At 40.1% G+C, this 14,495-nt stretch overlaps 1 long non-coding RNA gene across 1 annotated transcript; it reads right to left on the reverse strand.

Moving 5' to 3' along the window:
* Window positions 1-1,168: 1,168 nt before the first annotated feature.
* LOC109028507 (uncharacterized) lies at window positions 1,169-12,328 on the reverse strand. Its single transcript, XR_010135116.1, has 3 exons — window positions 12,106-12,328; window positions 2,634-2,786; window positions 1,169-1,984 (listed from the first exon to the last, which is right to left on the reverse strand). It is a non-coding gene; the product is annotated as an uncharacterized lncRNA (long non-coding RNA).
* Between the last annotated feature and the right edge of the window lie 2,167 nt (window positions 12,329-14,495).

A 14,495-nucleotide genomic window follows, 5' to 3' on the forward strand; every position in this document is an offset into this window, starting at 1 on the left:
CCTCACAACAATTGTCTGAAAGAAAGAATCACTAAGCCATTGTATAATTGAAACACAAGAGGCGAGTGACTTGTGTGCCCTTGGGCAGGTAATTTAAACACTCTGTGCCCCCAAGTTCCAATAGATAAATGTAAATAATAATATCTTTCTTACCTAATACACGGGGTCAACAGTTAAAGTACTGTACATTTGTTAGGTATTTCATGGCACCTGTGAATTGCTCATGTGATGACATAGTGTGCTTCCAGTGTCAGTGTGCTGGGAAGGAGACAGAATAGGAAGAAGACTGAAAAGATGCCGAGTCTAGTGCAGGGTATCCTGGGGAAAACACCTCCTGTTTGTCCAACAGCGATTGGCCACACATTGAAGACACACTACCTGCCTGTGAACTGGGGTGGCCCTGTTGAAATCTTGTGGAAAGCTTGAGATGCTCCTTAGAGGGTGTTTATCCCTTGAGCTGGCACAAATGCGGTTTGTTGTTCAGTTTTTCCTTCTACTCTGCCTCTATCTGGCACAAAATGGAATTGAAGAGGATATAAACCAGCAAGGAACAATCTGAAATCAGAATGGTGACAATGGAAGAAAGTAATCTTGGTTCAACCCAATGTTCACCTGAAGTCTCTTTATTAAAGACTACTAACAGGAACAAAATTGCATAATAATCTTCCTATGATAATTTCAAGTTCCAGAATTTCTCTATGGAACTTTCAAATTTCACCTCTGTTAACTCATGGAATTTTCCCTAGAATCTGGAAATTACCGAAGTCTTTGGAGGTTTGATGATCACTCACTGGTCAGCGGTACTATAAAAGGATTCTGGGGAGTTTGACTCAGTGGTCAGCAAAGGCTCTTCCGAATCTTCAGTCTGATTCTGAGATTCCCCGGGGAGAACTGGAGGCTTTCTTAACAGCTCTTGATTGGAAAGACCACCTGCTTCATCCTCTATTGCAACAGAAATAGCCATTGTGAAGCTCCATGGGGAGGCACAATGAGTTTTTCCTAGCATGTGTGACTCAGGTCATTTTGTTCTGTGGTTTCCAGCTGTGGGGACTTGGCGAGGTCACACCCTCCCCTGAGCCTCAGTTTCATCACTCAGAAAATGAGGATAACAATTCTACTTGCCTCATAGGATTGTTGTGAAGATTAAATGAGACATGTAAACATTTGCTTATAGTAATTTCACACCACTTTATTGTGGAATCAAAGACAGAATTCTTACAGAGGTCTTGGTTAGTTAAAAAAACATCCATTCAAAGATTTGATTCACAGGACACCCTCACTGTCTTTCTCTTTTTTTTTTTTTTTTTTTGAGACAGGGTCTCACTTCGTTGCCCAGGCTGGAATGCAGTGGTGTGATCTCAGCTCACTGCAACCTCTGCCTCCCAGGCTCAAGAGATTCTCCCACCTCAGCCTCCAAGTAGCTGGGATTACAGCCATGCACTGCCACCCCTGGTTAATTTTTGTATATTTTGTAGAGACGGGGTTTTGTCATGGTGCCCAGGTTGGTCTTGAACTCCTGGGCTCAAGCAATCCACCTGCCTCAGCCACCCAAAGTACTGGGATTACAGGTATGAGTCACCACACCTGGCCCTTGCTTACTTTCGTACTTCCCATGAGGCAGGTTACCAAATTGGTGAAATTAACCATAACGTCATTGTGATGGGCAAGCAGATAATTAAAAGCAAAGATACAGCAGGTTAACATTAAATTTTGCTCATCCCAGGACAAACCTGGCCACACGAGGCCTTTGCCAGTATTCTGAAAAGTGTTGTGACCATCTCCTTTAAAGCTCAGTTAAAGGTTTCTGGCTGGACTCCAGGCTGCTTCAAGCTCTTTACTTGTCTTTATCATTCTTTAAGGAGGGACCCAGACACAGTGTGCAGAGGCCTGAATCCTCTAGACCATTCTCTTTCCACCATGAGTCCTGCCGTGGGGACCTTTCCAGCTCCCTTTGGCCTTATGAGCCAGAAAATCAGGCTAGAGCCTAAAGAGAACAGAAATTTCAGAATCAGGCCTGTTCTGCGACTGTATGGGGGAGCTGAAGGACACAATGGGCTTTCTATATTGGAGACTACCCATCATACTCTCTCTGACCAGGGAGAAAGGACAGATGCTGTGTGATTTTGCAGTCTGTGATTTGGCTTCTCATTCTCGCTGCTCTCTACACCTCATTATTTACTTCACTCCCCTGAAAAAAATGCTCCCTAACAGGCTCAGTACCCAACTTCTGGGTATTGCTGCCCACATTTGCCTTGGTTCTACCTTTTCAGATTGCAGGATCCTGAGGTTTTGCTTGGAGCAACTCAGATTCTCCACTAGATCTAAGATCTCACCTAGTCCTGAGGATTTCCTTAAAGGGAAGGGGAAATTAGATAGATAGATAGATAGATAGATAGATAGATAGATAGATAGATAGTTGCTGCCTTTGCTCTACAGCATCTGCTTGGTGAAGAGGCTCAGGATCTGGATCCTGGCCTCTCAGCTCTCAGGAACCCCATTCCCCCCTGACAGGGGTGGCGAGTTCATCCCATTATTCATTAAGAAATTTGAAAACAATCATTCAGGAATTTTAGGTCAAGAGCTGGAAAACCCCAAGCCTCCATCACCTAAGCAAAGGGAGATACTGTGAGCACCTGCAGGATACACCCATGTTCCACCACCTGCTGAAGAAGCCTGTGGTTCTTGTCAGCTTCTCAAGGGTGAAGCGCAAATCATTTTCTGCTTGAGCAGAAGAGCAGACCAAAGAGCTCATTGACTCAAGGAGCATCATGGCAACTGAGCTGCACCTGGAAGAGAAGAATCCAGGGTGTGATCCACAGCCAAGGCCTGAAGCAATGGGGCCCATACTTGACCTCTCCAGGGTGAGTTGTGACCCAAGTGCTGGGCTTTAGCCCATGAGTGGTCCCTCTTGCCATTTCCAGTTTCCTCCCAAAGAGAGGCCAGTGTTGGTGATTTCATTTCGCATAATCTCCTTAGGAGCACAGGTTTTGGTTTGTGCCTTTTTTGGATCAGGTTCCCTGCATTGCAGCTGCTATAATTAAAACTATTAACAACAACACAGCACCACAGGAGCAAGTTAGTTGCTAATGGAATTTGCTGATAATGCTATCTTCTAGAGACCACTCTAGTAACTGGAGAGCCTTGGTGTAGAGCTGATGATAAAACCTGTTCCTGCTTTTGTCAGTCATGAGGAGCATTTCCTTTCTAGACAGAGGAACTGAAACCCACATGCCAGCCCAAATTTACCAAAAGCAGTCACTGGAATACTCATCACACCATCATGTCTCATCTTATCCCTTTGGTTACCTTCAAATACGGCCCCATTTCCTCAGGACCAGAACTCCCTTATGTGGGCAGCAGGACTAAGGCCCTTGAGTTACCTGTAGTGACTCCTCATTAAATGGAGGAATGTGCCAGTATTTTCAGCAAAACATGAATCTGATGAAACACTGACTGAACTGTCCCCTAGTTTCAAAACAAATTATTACCACTCAGGGCCTCTATTTAGGGCAATCAGAGTCAGAAGTGGGAACGCATCTTGTCCTCCTACCTTGATTAACAGTAACTCTAGTTGCAGGATGATGGTCAAATCCTCTCTCCTCTAATGTGCAGTTGTGAAGGATTTAGGCTCCACTGCTCCTGCATTTGGGTGGGGCCTGAATCACTTTCAGTCTAGCACAAGCGGGTCACTTCAGGCCTTCCCACCTCCATCAGCATCCTTCAATCCTTCCCTGACATCTCTCATTTATGCTTCCTATTGATTCAGAGATCCCATCCCGAGTGGCTAAAAGAAACATTCATTAACCTTTCTACAAAGTCATGAATAATCCATGGATTACATTGAATTCATCCCTACTAAAACCATCTTCAGAAATTCAGATGTAGTAACCTTCTTTCTGAATTTTTTTTTTTTTTTTTTTTTGAGATGGAGTCTTGCTCTGTCGCCCAGGCTGGAGTGCAGTGGCATGATCTCAGCTCACTGCAAGCTCCACCTCCCGGGTTCATGACATTCTCCTGCCTCAGCCTCCCAAGTAGCTGGGACTACAGGCACCTGCCACCATGCCCGGCTAATTTTTTGTATTTTGTTTAGTAGAGACGGGGTTTCACTGTGTTAGCCAGGATGATCTCGATCTCCTGACCTCATGATCCACCCACCTCGGCCTCCCAAAGTGCTGGGATTACAGGTGTAAGCTACCGTGCCCAGCCAAGTATTCTATTCTTAATGAACACATATATGCACAATATATCTATTTTTTATAATATATATATATTTAGAATTGAATGTCAGAGTACATATCAGTGTTGGAGGAAGAGAATAAGGAGGAAGCACAGAAAGTAAAAAGGAAAAATAGGCACCAAAAAAGATTTGGAGAATGGCAGATGGCCAAGGAGATGCAGCTGGGAAGTGCCTCTTCCATGGAGAGGAACATAATATCTAGTAAACCTTCACATTTTAAACAGATCTTTGGAGAGAAAACACTGAAAGTTGACACAGAGGTGACACAGACACCATGGTTGAAGAGGGAATAAATGGGGCAGTCTGCTCAGAGTCACTAGACACCAGGACTGGCCCATATACCCTGAACAAACCCAAGGAAGGGGTGAGTGAAGGAACCCTGGGACACTACATACCCATAATGTATCTCTGAGATCCTAGTTACAGGAGTTTCTACGACCCTCATAGATCTTTGGACTGGTAGGAGAGCTGCCTCGAGCACATGCAGAGGCACAGTTTGAACCCACACAGAGCCCAGAAGGCTTTGTTGTGCTGTGCAGCTGCAGCAAAATGCAACCCTAGGTGCCCATCCCACAAGTCTCCATTTCATACTGAGTGGCTAAGTTCCTGCTGTCTGCCAGGCTGGGAGTGAACCACGCCTGGTCGGCTCACATGCCCAAGATAGGCCCCATCACCAATGCTGTGTGATTAAGTTGCATCTGGTCCACATGCCCCCTTGCCTGTCAACCCCTTCCCAGACCTCATGCCTGGTCACGCCTGCAAGAGGGTGTCCACAGCACAGCATCCACTGCATAGCTTGAGTGTTTTGTTGACAGCCTGGGAAAAGCTCACCACCCTGTCCCCAAATCACAGCCAGTGCTTGAAGCTTAGAGGCCAGAGGACAAATCCGTGAGCCCAGTCCCAACTCCCCAAGACTCAAGTATACCACCCAGGGACATTGAGCTGAGATATGTAACCTAAACTCAAGCGAAGGAGGATCCTCCACAGTCAGAATGCAGAGAAGGGTGTGGTATGGATTCTCATGGGGGCATGGGAGCTGGATGCCCCTCCCTTTGCAAGACCAGACCACGAAGGGTATGGCCTGATGGTGGTAGCTTCTTTCCCAGGGAGTGTCCTGGCACAGAATGCCTGGAGCAGCTCAACAATGTGGGAGCAGATGGCTTGGGGAAAGCCTAGTTGGTTGGGCTTGCCGCCAGGGCGAGTGTCTGTGGGAGATCTGCTGGGTCAGGGGAGTGTAAGCTAGGCAGACTCCATGGTTGCCTGCTGGGCTGAAAATCATGGGCTGCAGACTCCATACTGGTGTTGCACCCATTGTGCCACTGCCCTGCCTGGAGATCCTCTACCCTTGAAATACAGCATCATCAGAGCAACTGCAGACATACCCTAAAACCTGCTCTGACTTTGGTAAGCACAGTGGACTGGTGGGTCTCTGGAGAGTTGTGTGTCCCTAGAGATGTAATCCTCAGTGTGGACCATCCCTAGGGGAAGGGGGAGTGCAGCCTGCCAAAGCACAACATGAGACAAAGAAAATGCGGCCATGGCATAAGCCACTGAAAGGAGCACCACCAAGGCCCAGAACCAGACTTGGAGAAGGAATTATGTCTCGCCTCCATCTCCCCTCCCCAGTGCACTGTTGCAGATGCAAAAATAGCTCTTCCTGTAGGGGCCCAGAAAGCAAGCACTGAAAGAAGTTGTTTCTCATGATTCTCCAGTGAGGGCAAGCATGCACCAAGACCCCACCTGCCAGCTCTTACTCTTAAGTCCATCTACCAGATTGAAGTTTGAGTTATACCATCATATAAAAATACATTGCTAAAACAAGCAACATCTGTGAAAGCCACTGCAGCAACCTATCTGTAACCAAGGAACATATATGGAAACTTCGCCCTCTGCAACTAGCCAGAAATGAAGCCAATCAATCACATACACCACAGTCATACTTTCAAAGAGAATAAAAAATATAAAAGCCCTGTGATGGTTAATACTGAGTGTCAACTTGATTGCATTAAAGGGTGCAAAATATTGTTCCCGGGTGTGTTTGGAGGGTGTTGCCAAAGGAGATTAACATTTGAGTCTGGACTAGGAGAGGCAGAACCACCCTCAATCTGGGTGGGCACCATCTAATCAGCTGCCAGCATGGCTAGGACAAAGCAGGCAGGAGAAGGCAGAAGAGAAGACTTGCTGAGTCTCCTGGCTTTCATCTTTATCCTGTGCTGGATGCTTCCAGTTCTTCAGCTTTTGGACTCTTGGACTTACACCAGTGGTTTGCCAGGGGCTCTCAGGCCTTCAGCCACAGACTGAAGGCTGCACTGTCAGCTTCCCTACTTTTGAGGTTTTGGGACTCGGACTGGCTTCCCTGCTCCTCAGCTTGCAGATGGCTTATTGTGGGACTTTACCTTGTGATCGTGTGAGTCAATGATCCTTAATAAACTCCCCTTCAAATGTACATCTATCCTATTACTTCGGTACCTATAGAGAACTCTGACTAATACAAACCCCATCTAAATGAAGCAAATTCAAAAAAGAAGTGTCAACTCCCGCAGATGGAAAGGAATAAGCACAAGAAGTCTGGCAATACACAAAGCCAGAGTGTTTTGTGATCTCCAAAGCCTCTCACTAGCTCCCTAGGAAAGGATCCTGACCAGATGTAAATGTCTGAAATGAGACACATAGAACTCAGAAGATGGATGTCAAGGAAAGTCAATGAGACACAAGACAAAATAGAAATCCAATGCAAAGAAACCAGAAAAACAGTCCAAGATTTGAAAGACGACATAGTTATATTAAGAAAGAGCCAAACTGAACTTCTGGAACTGAAAAATTCACTAAATAAATTTCAAAATATAGTTGGGAGACTTAAAAACAGACTAGGCCAAGCAGAAGGAAACATTTCAAAGCTTGAAGACTGATTCTTCAAATTAACCCAGTCATGCAAAAATAAAGAAAAAATATTTTTTAAAAAGACAAAGCCTTCAAGAAATATGGGATTATGTAAAGAAACCAATTCTACAACGTATTGGTATTTCTGAGAGAAAAGAAAGAGTAACCAACTTGGAAAACATATCTGAGGAAAAAATTCAAGAATATATTCTCAATTTTGCTAGAGATGTTGACATGCATACACCAGAAATCCAGAGAACCCCTGTTATATACTATAAAGACAGCCATCCCCAAGACACATAGTCGTTAGACTATCCAAGGTTAACACAAAAGAAAAAACAAATCTCAGACACAGCTAGAGAAAAGAGCAACACTACCTACAAAGGGAACCCATCAGACTAACAGTGGACTTCTCAGAAGAAACCTTACAATCCAGCAGAGATTAGAGGTCTATTTTTAGTACTCTAAAAGGAAAGACATTCCAGCATAAACATTCATATTCTTCAAAACTAAGCTTCATAAACGAAGGAGAAATTGAGTCTTTCTGAGTCAAGCAATCGGTAAGGGAATTTATCACCACCAGACTAGCCCTGCAGAAATGCTCGAGGGAGTTCTAGATGTGGACATGAAAGAACAATACACAGAAAAAGCACAGTTAAGTACATAGTGCACAGACTCTATAAAGCAACTACACAATTGAGACTGCAAAGAAACTAGCTAACAAAACTATGACAGGAACACAATCTCACATATCAATGTTAACCTTGAACATAAATGGCCTAAATCCTCCACTTAAAAGACATAGAGTGGCGAATTGGAATAAAAAAATCAGAATCACCCATCTGCTCTCTTCAAGGGACCCATCTCACAAGTAATGACACTCATGGGTTCAAAGTAAAGGGATAGAGAAAGATTAATCATGCAAATGGAAAACAAAAAAGAGCAGGAGTTTCTATTCTCATGTCAGAGAAAACAGATCTTCAGCCAAAAACAGAAACAAGGACAAAAAAATGTTATTGCATAATGACAAAGGGCTCAATTCAATAAGAATAATTAACTATCTTAAATAAATATGCACCCAACATTAATTGGAGCATCACGATACATAAAGAAATCACTACTAGACCTAAGAGGTAGACAGCCCCTCAGTAATAACTGGGAACTTCAACACTCCACTGACAGTGGTAGATAGATTATTGAGGCAGAAATCTAAACAAATAAATTCTGGACTTAAATTTGCCACTTGACCAATTGAACCTAATAGACATCTACAGAATACTCTACCCAACAACCACAATATATATATATATTTCTCATCTTCGGATGGAACATACTCTAAGAGTGATCACATATGCAGTTATAAAGCAAGTGTCAAGAAATAAAAAAAATCAAATAATATCAAGCATCTTCTTGGACCGCAGTAGAATAAAAATAAAAATCAATAGCAAGAGGAACTCTAAAACACAGACACGCACACACAAACACACACGGAAACTAAAGAAATTACTCTTGAATGACTTTTGTTTGGGTAAACAATAAAATTAAAGCAGAAATCAAAGAATTTTTTAAACAAATGAAAATAGAGACACAATGAACAAAAACCTCTGGGATGCAATAATAGCAGTTTAAAAAGGAAAGATTATAGCGCTAAATACCTATATCAAAAAGATAGAAATATCTCAAATTAACAACCTAACATTGCACCTAAAGCAAGTAGTAAAACAAGAAAAAAAACTATATCCAAATATAGCATAAGAAAAGAAATAACAAAAATAAGAACAGGACTGAATAAAATTGAGACTCAAAAATCCACACAAAGGATCAACAAAATGAAAAGTTGGTTCTTTGAAAGTGTAAACAAAATTGATAGACTGCAAGCAAGATTAACAAAAAAGAAAAGATCCAAATAAGCACAATCAGCAATAACAAAGGCGACATTCAATCGAGTCCCACAGAGATTCAAAAGATTCTCAGAGACTACTATGAACATTTCTATATGCACAACTAGATAACCTAGAAGAAATGAATACATTCCTGGAAACACACAACCTCCCAAGATTGAACCAGGAAGAACCTGAAACACTGAACAGACCAACAATGAATTACAGAATGAATTGAACAAGTAATAGAAGCCTGGGACTAGATGAATTCATAGCTGAATTCTACCAGACATACAAAGGGGAGCTCATGCCAATCCTACTGAAACTATTCCAAAAAATCGAGGACGAGAGATTCTCCTCTAACTTACTCTACAAAACCTATATCATCCTGATACCAAAATATGGCAAATACTCACACAAAAAACAAAACCCTAGGCCAATATATCTGATGAACATAGATGAAAAAAATCCTCAACAAAGTACTTGCAAACCACATTCAGCAGCACATCAAAAAGATAATACAATATCAAGTGAACTTTATTCCTGGGATGTAAGGGTTGTTCAAATATATGCAAATCAGTTAATGTGATTCACCATATAAACAGAATTTAAAATGAAAAAAAAAAAAACATAAGATTATCTCCACAGATGCAGGTAAAACATTTGATAAAATCCAACATGCCTTCATAATTAAAACCCTCAATAGACTAGGCATTCAAAGAACATACCTAAAATAATAAGAACCATCTATTGACAAACCTAGTCTACATTATACTAAACAGGCAAAAGTTGGAAGAATTCCCATAAGAACAAGAACAATACAAGAATATCCACTTTCACCACTCTTATTTAACTTAGTACTGGAAGCCCTAGCCAGAATGATCAGACAAAAGCAAGAAACAAAAGGCATCCAAATAGGAAAAGAGGAAATTAAATTTTATTTCTTCACTGATGATAGGATTCTATACCTAGAAAACCCTAATGATTCTGACCAAAGACTCCTAGAGTTGATTAAAAATTTCAGTAAAGTTTTAAGATAAGAAATCAATATACAAAAAGCAGTAGTATTTCTATACAATGCAATATTCAAACTGAGAACCAAATCAAGAACACAATCCCATTTACAAGAGCCACAGAAAAAAAAAAAAAAAGAAATACTTAGGAATACCTCTATCCAAGGAGGTAAAAGATCTCTTTAAGTAGAACTACAAAACACTGCTGAATGAAATCATAGATGACACAAACAAATGGAAAAATATTACATGCTTGTGGATTGGAAGAATCAACATCATTAAAATGTCTTTACTGCCCAAAGCAATCTACAAATTCAATGCAGTTCCTATCAAACTGCCAAAGTTATTTTTACACAGAATTAGAAAATCAATTCTAAAATTTGTATTTAACTAAAAAAGAGCCTGAATAGCCAAAGCAATCTTAAGCTAAAAGAACAAAGGCAGGGGCAACACATTACCTGACTTCAAACTATACTACGAGGCTACAATAACCAAAATAGCATGGTTTGGGTACAAAAATAGACACATAAACCAATGGAACAAAATAGATAATCCAGAAATGAAGTCCCATACCTACAACCAACTGATCTTTAACAAAATTGATGAAAATACAATGGGGCAAGGATACCCTATTCAATTAATGGTGCTGGGAAAACTGGCTAACCATATTCAGAAGAATGAAATTAGACTCCTGTCTCTCACCATATAAAAAAATTAACTCAAGATTGATTAAAGACTTAAATGTAAAACTTTAAACTATAAGAAGCCTAGAATTAGACCTAAGAAGCTCTTTTGGATATTGGCCTATGCAAAGAATTTATGACTAAGTACTAAAACACAAAAGCAACAAAAACAAAAGTTGACAAGTGAGACCAAATTAAACTAAAGAGCTTCTGCACACTTGCATGTTATATTGCAAATATGAAATAGCAAAGACATGGAATCAACATTGGTTTCCAACAATGGTGGATTGGATAAAGAAACTATGATGCATATACACCATGGAATACTATGTAGCCGGAAGAAAGAATGAAATCCTTTCCTTTGCAGTAACATAGATGTGCCTGGATGCCATCATCCTAAATGAATTAAGATGTAAATAGAAAACCAAATACCACATGTCCTCACTTATAGGTGAGAGCTAAACTTTGGGTACACAGGAGCAAAAGGATGGAAATAACAGACACTGGGCACTCCAAAACAGGGGAAGGAAGGAGGGCAAGGTTTGAAAAGCTACTTATTGGGTACTATGTTTACTATTCAGATAATAAGTTCAATAGAAGCCCAAACCTCAGCATCATGCAATATGTTCATGTAACAAATGTACACATGCATGCTTAATCTAAAATAAAAATTAAATAATCAAATAAAATGATTTCCATGAATAAAATGGTAGATATGATTATGTGGAAAATGCTTTACTATTTATTATGTGGTGAATAATTTAATAATATTTAATAAATACATGAATGAAAAATAGCTACAACTGTGTGTTAGGATTTCAATAATTTTTTATTTCATTCCTAATAACTTTTATGTATTATTATATACATAATAATATATATAGTTAATAATAACAAAAACAACATGGTATTGAAATAATTTCCACCCAGACGGAGGATCAACATATTTAAGTGACTACAATACTCAAGATAAAAATCATTTATCAAACAGATCAAAGTCATTTACCTGCTTTCCTTTTTATAGGTCCTAGGAACACACGTGCCATAGACAATAAAACATCACTTCCCCCATCCCACTACTTTGGACTTTATTTAACATCTTTGGGTAGAACAGAAACTGTTGATAAGGTGAGTTTTGTTTTATAGACAAGAGAGGAAAATGGATACTTTGTGTGGTCTGGGCCTTAGAAACAGACTAAGATCTTTTTTTTTTCTATTTTGCTTTTTTTACTAGCATAAAATATTAATTGGCAAAACATCGAATACAAGCTTCACTATCATAAAATCAAAACATTTAAGCAATATTCCAAAAAAGATTTGACAAAAACTAGCCACCAAGAGTACAAAAATTACACATCAACACAAAGCATAAAAAATGTGAACTTTCAAATTAAACAGTCAAAAACATGTACCTGCGTGATCACCTCCACACCTTGACTGCCTTCGTCTGCAGCACGCTGCTGGTAAAGGCTGGGTGGCTGCACCGTCGTCCCCTAACCCAACATTGCTTTCATCTGGGAAAATTCGCTTGATAGCCAATTAAGCCATGGAGGCTATTACATTTACACGGAGGCTACGCACAATCTCAGGGGACGCTCAAACAGCAGTTGGTTCCTCACACGCACTGTTGGGTGCAAAGGGCACCTGGAGAGTGAGGGAGACCTGGGCGCTTTCCTGCGGGGCCTTGGCCACGCGGCCGTCGCCCGCACCCTGTCCCTTGCCTGGCAGGGGACACAATATTTGTACAGATTATGGTATAATTTGAATGATTTTCTAATCTACTTATCTTAATTTATATAGTTTATTTAAATGTCAAGGCAGAGAAATACATTGATCATGTTAAGGTCACGTGATGTGGTGGCGCAGTAATGACTTCCTGAGGAAACAGAGAAATTGGATGTTTTGTGATTTAGCTATGTGCACTAAACTTATTTTCCATGTTTTGAGAGCACATTAAACATTCACGTACAACGTGGGAATAGGCTGGCTCGTAACCAAAACGTCCAACCCAATGCCACCCTTTGAATCGCTGTGAACACCATCCTATTGCGGTTCAGAGAAAACAAGCAAGGCTGCGAAGCCCGGGGGTTCAGGCAGCTGCAGCGCTTGGGCCAAGGTAGCTCTGCTCTCCGGTCTGAAGCCACGTGGCCCCACCCCGGGGCGGCCTGGCTTTTTTATATTGCTTATTGCTGTGTTTGGCATGCCATTCAACCCATTGGGATGTTGGATAGTGACTTGAGAGCAATCCCTAGATTTGCCCTGTCGGGATGTTGCATACTGAGTTCGGAATAAGCCCTGCTCAATTGAGGCACTATCACTAGGAGGAGGCACTGATTCCCGCCTTTCAATGCTGTCTATTGGTGAAAGAGGAGTTGGATGGCATCTGGGAAATTAGTATCACTTCTACTTTTTCTTCTTTTCTTTTAAAGGTTAAAAATACCTTGTATTAGTTAATACTGCTATAAAATATGAATATCCAAATCTCTGTGGCTCAGTAAAATAGATTTTTTTTTTCACTCAGAGAAAGTTCAAGTTCACCCTTAGTAACCCAGGCTGACAGAGACTCTTCCATTTTCTATACGTAGCTTCCCCAATTGCCCAGAGAAGAGTGGAAAGATTTTATAGGTGACTGTACACAAGAATAAGAACTTAGTACCTAGTCACTAGTTTACTTGTTGAATAAACATTTATGGAGCTTAACATATTAATCACTAGGCAGATGCTGGGACACAAGAAAAATCTTTAAGATATGTCACTGCTTATTACCAATAATGTTCTAGTGAGTAACGAGAGTTAATAACACGACTAATTATAGTATTGTAAATATAATTACAGTTCCAATAAGACATACACACACAGAGAACAATTTTATCTGGTGGTTGAGGAAATCTTTATTGATTTAAGATATCTTTTGATGAACAGGATTTTTCAATAACTATCAGAAAAAGAATGTCTATGACTTATTTTTAAAAACTATTTTCTTATCTGCCTTGCATATCTGACACTTTCATCTCCTATCTTCCTTGAATACAATATAGAACCTGACATTTCTTTCCTTTCAAAGATCCTTAGAGCATTTCCTACATTTAATCTGAATGTCTTTCTCAGTAATTTTTCCTATACAAGCAATTATGGCTACATTTTCTTAATATAATCATGAAAAGGTGAGCAAAACTGAAAATTTAATTTGGAGAATAGATACGAAACATATTCAATTAATTCAAGTTGTTGTTAGGCTGCATATGTTCAGCTTTCAGTGAAGATGAACAAATGATGATAAATGAGAAACTGAAAGAAAACAAACCAATAGGTGTTTTTTAAGAAACAATATTATTAAAGTGCATGTGTTTTCTACTGAATGAAAGCAACATAGACCTTTTCCTCACATTGGTAGTTAGTAAGATATATAAAAACAACTTTGTAAAGAACAATTAATACAGGTTAATGAATCATTGTGAAAAGGGGATAACACACTTTATTCTAGCAATGATCTGCAAGGTGTTAAAAGTTAAAAAAGATGAAGAACAATTGAGTAGTTATTTGATCATAGTGTTTATTAAATTGCTTTTCCTGTATCTGGAAAGCTTTACAGAAATGTCTTCAACAGAATAACTGTGTTAAAAGCCAAATGAAATGCATTATGAAATACGATTCTTCACTTGGTGTGCAGGTGTAATCTCAGGTGTAATTCAGACAAAGAGACAAATTCAATTTTAAAGTTCCATTTGTTACAATTTGATGATTGTGATTAAAGAACCATAAAAATTTTATCTTTGACATTTCATTTTTTCCTCACAAAAGC

Source organism: Gorilla gorilla, chromosome 8 (assembly GCF_029281585.2).
Source record: "Gorilla gorilla gorilla isolate KB3781 chromosome 8, NHGRI_mGorGor1-v2.1_pri, whole genome shotgun sequence".
NCBI classification, from domain to species: domain Eukaryota; kingdom Metazoa; phylum Chordata; class Mammalia; order Primates; family Hominidae; genus Gorilla; species Gorilla gorilla.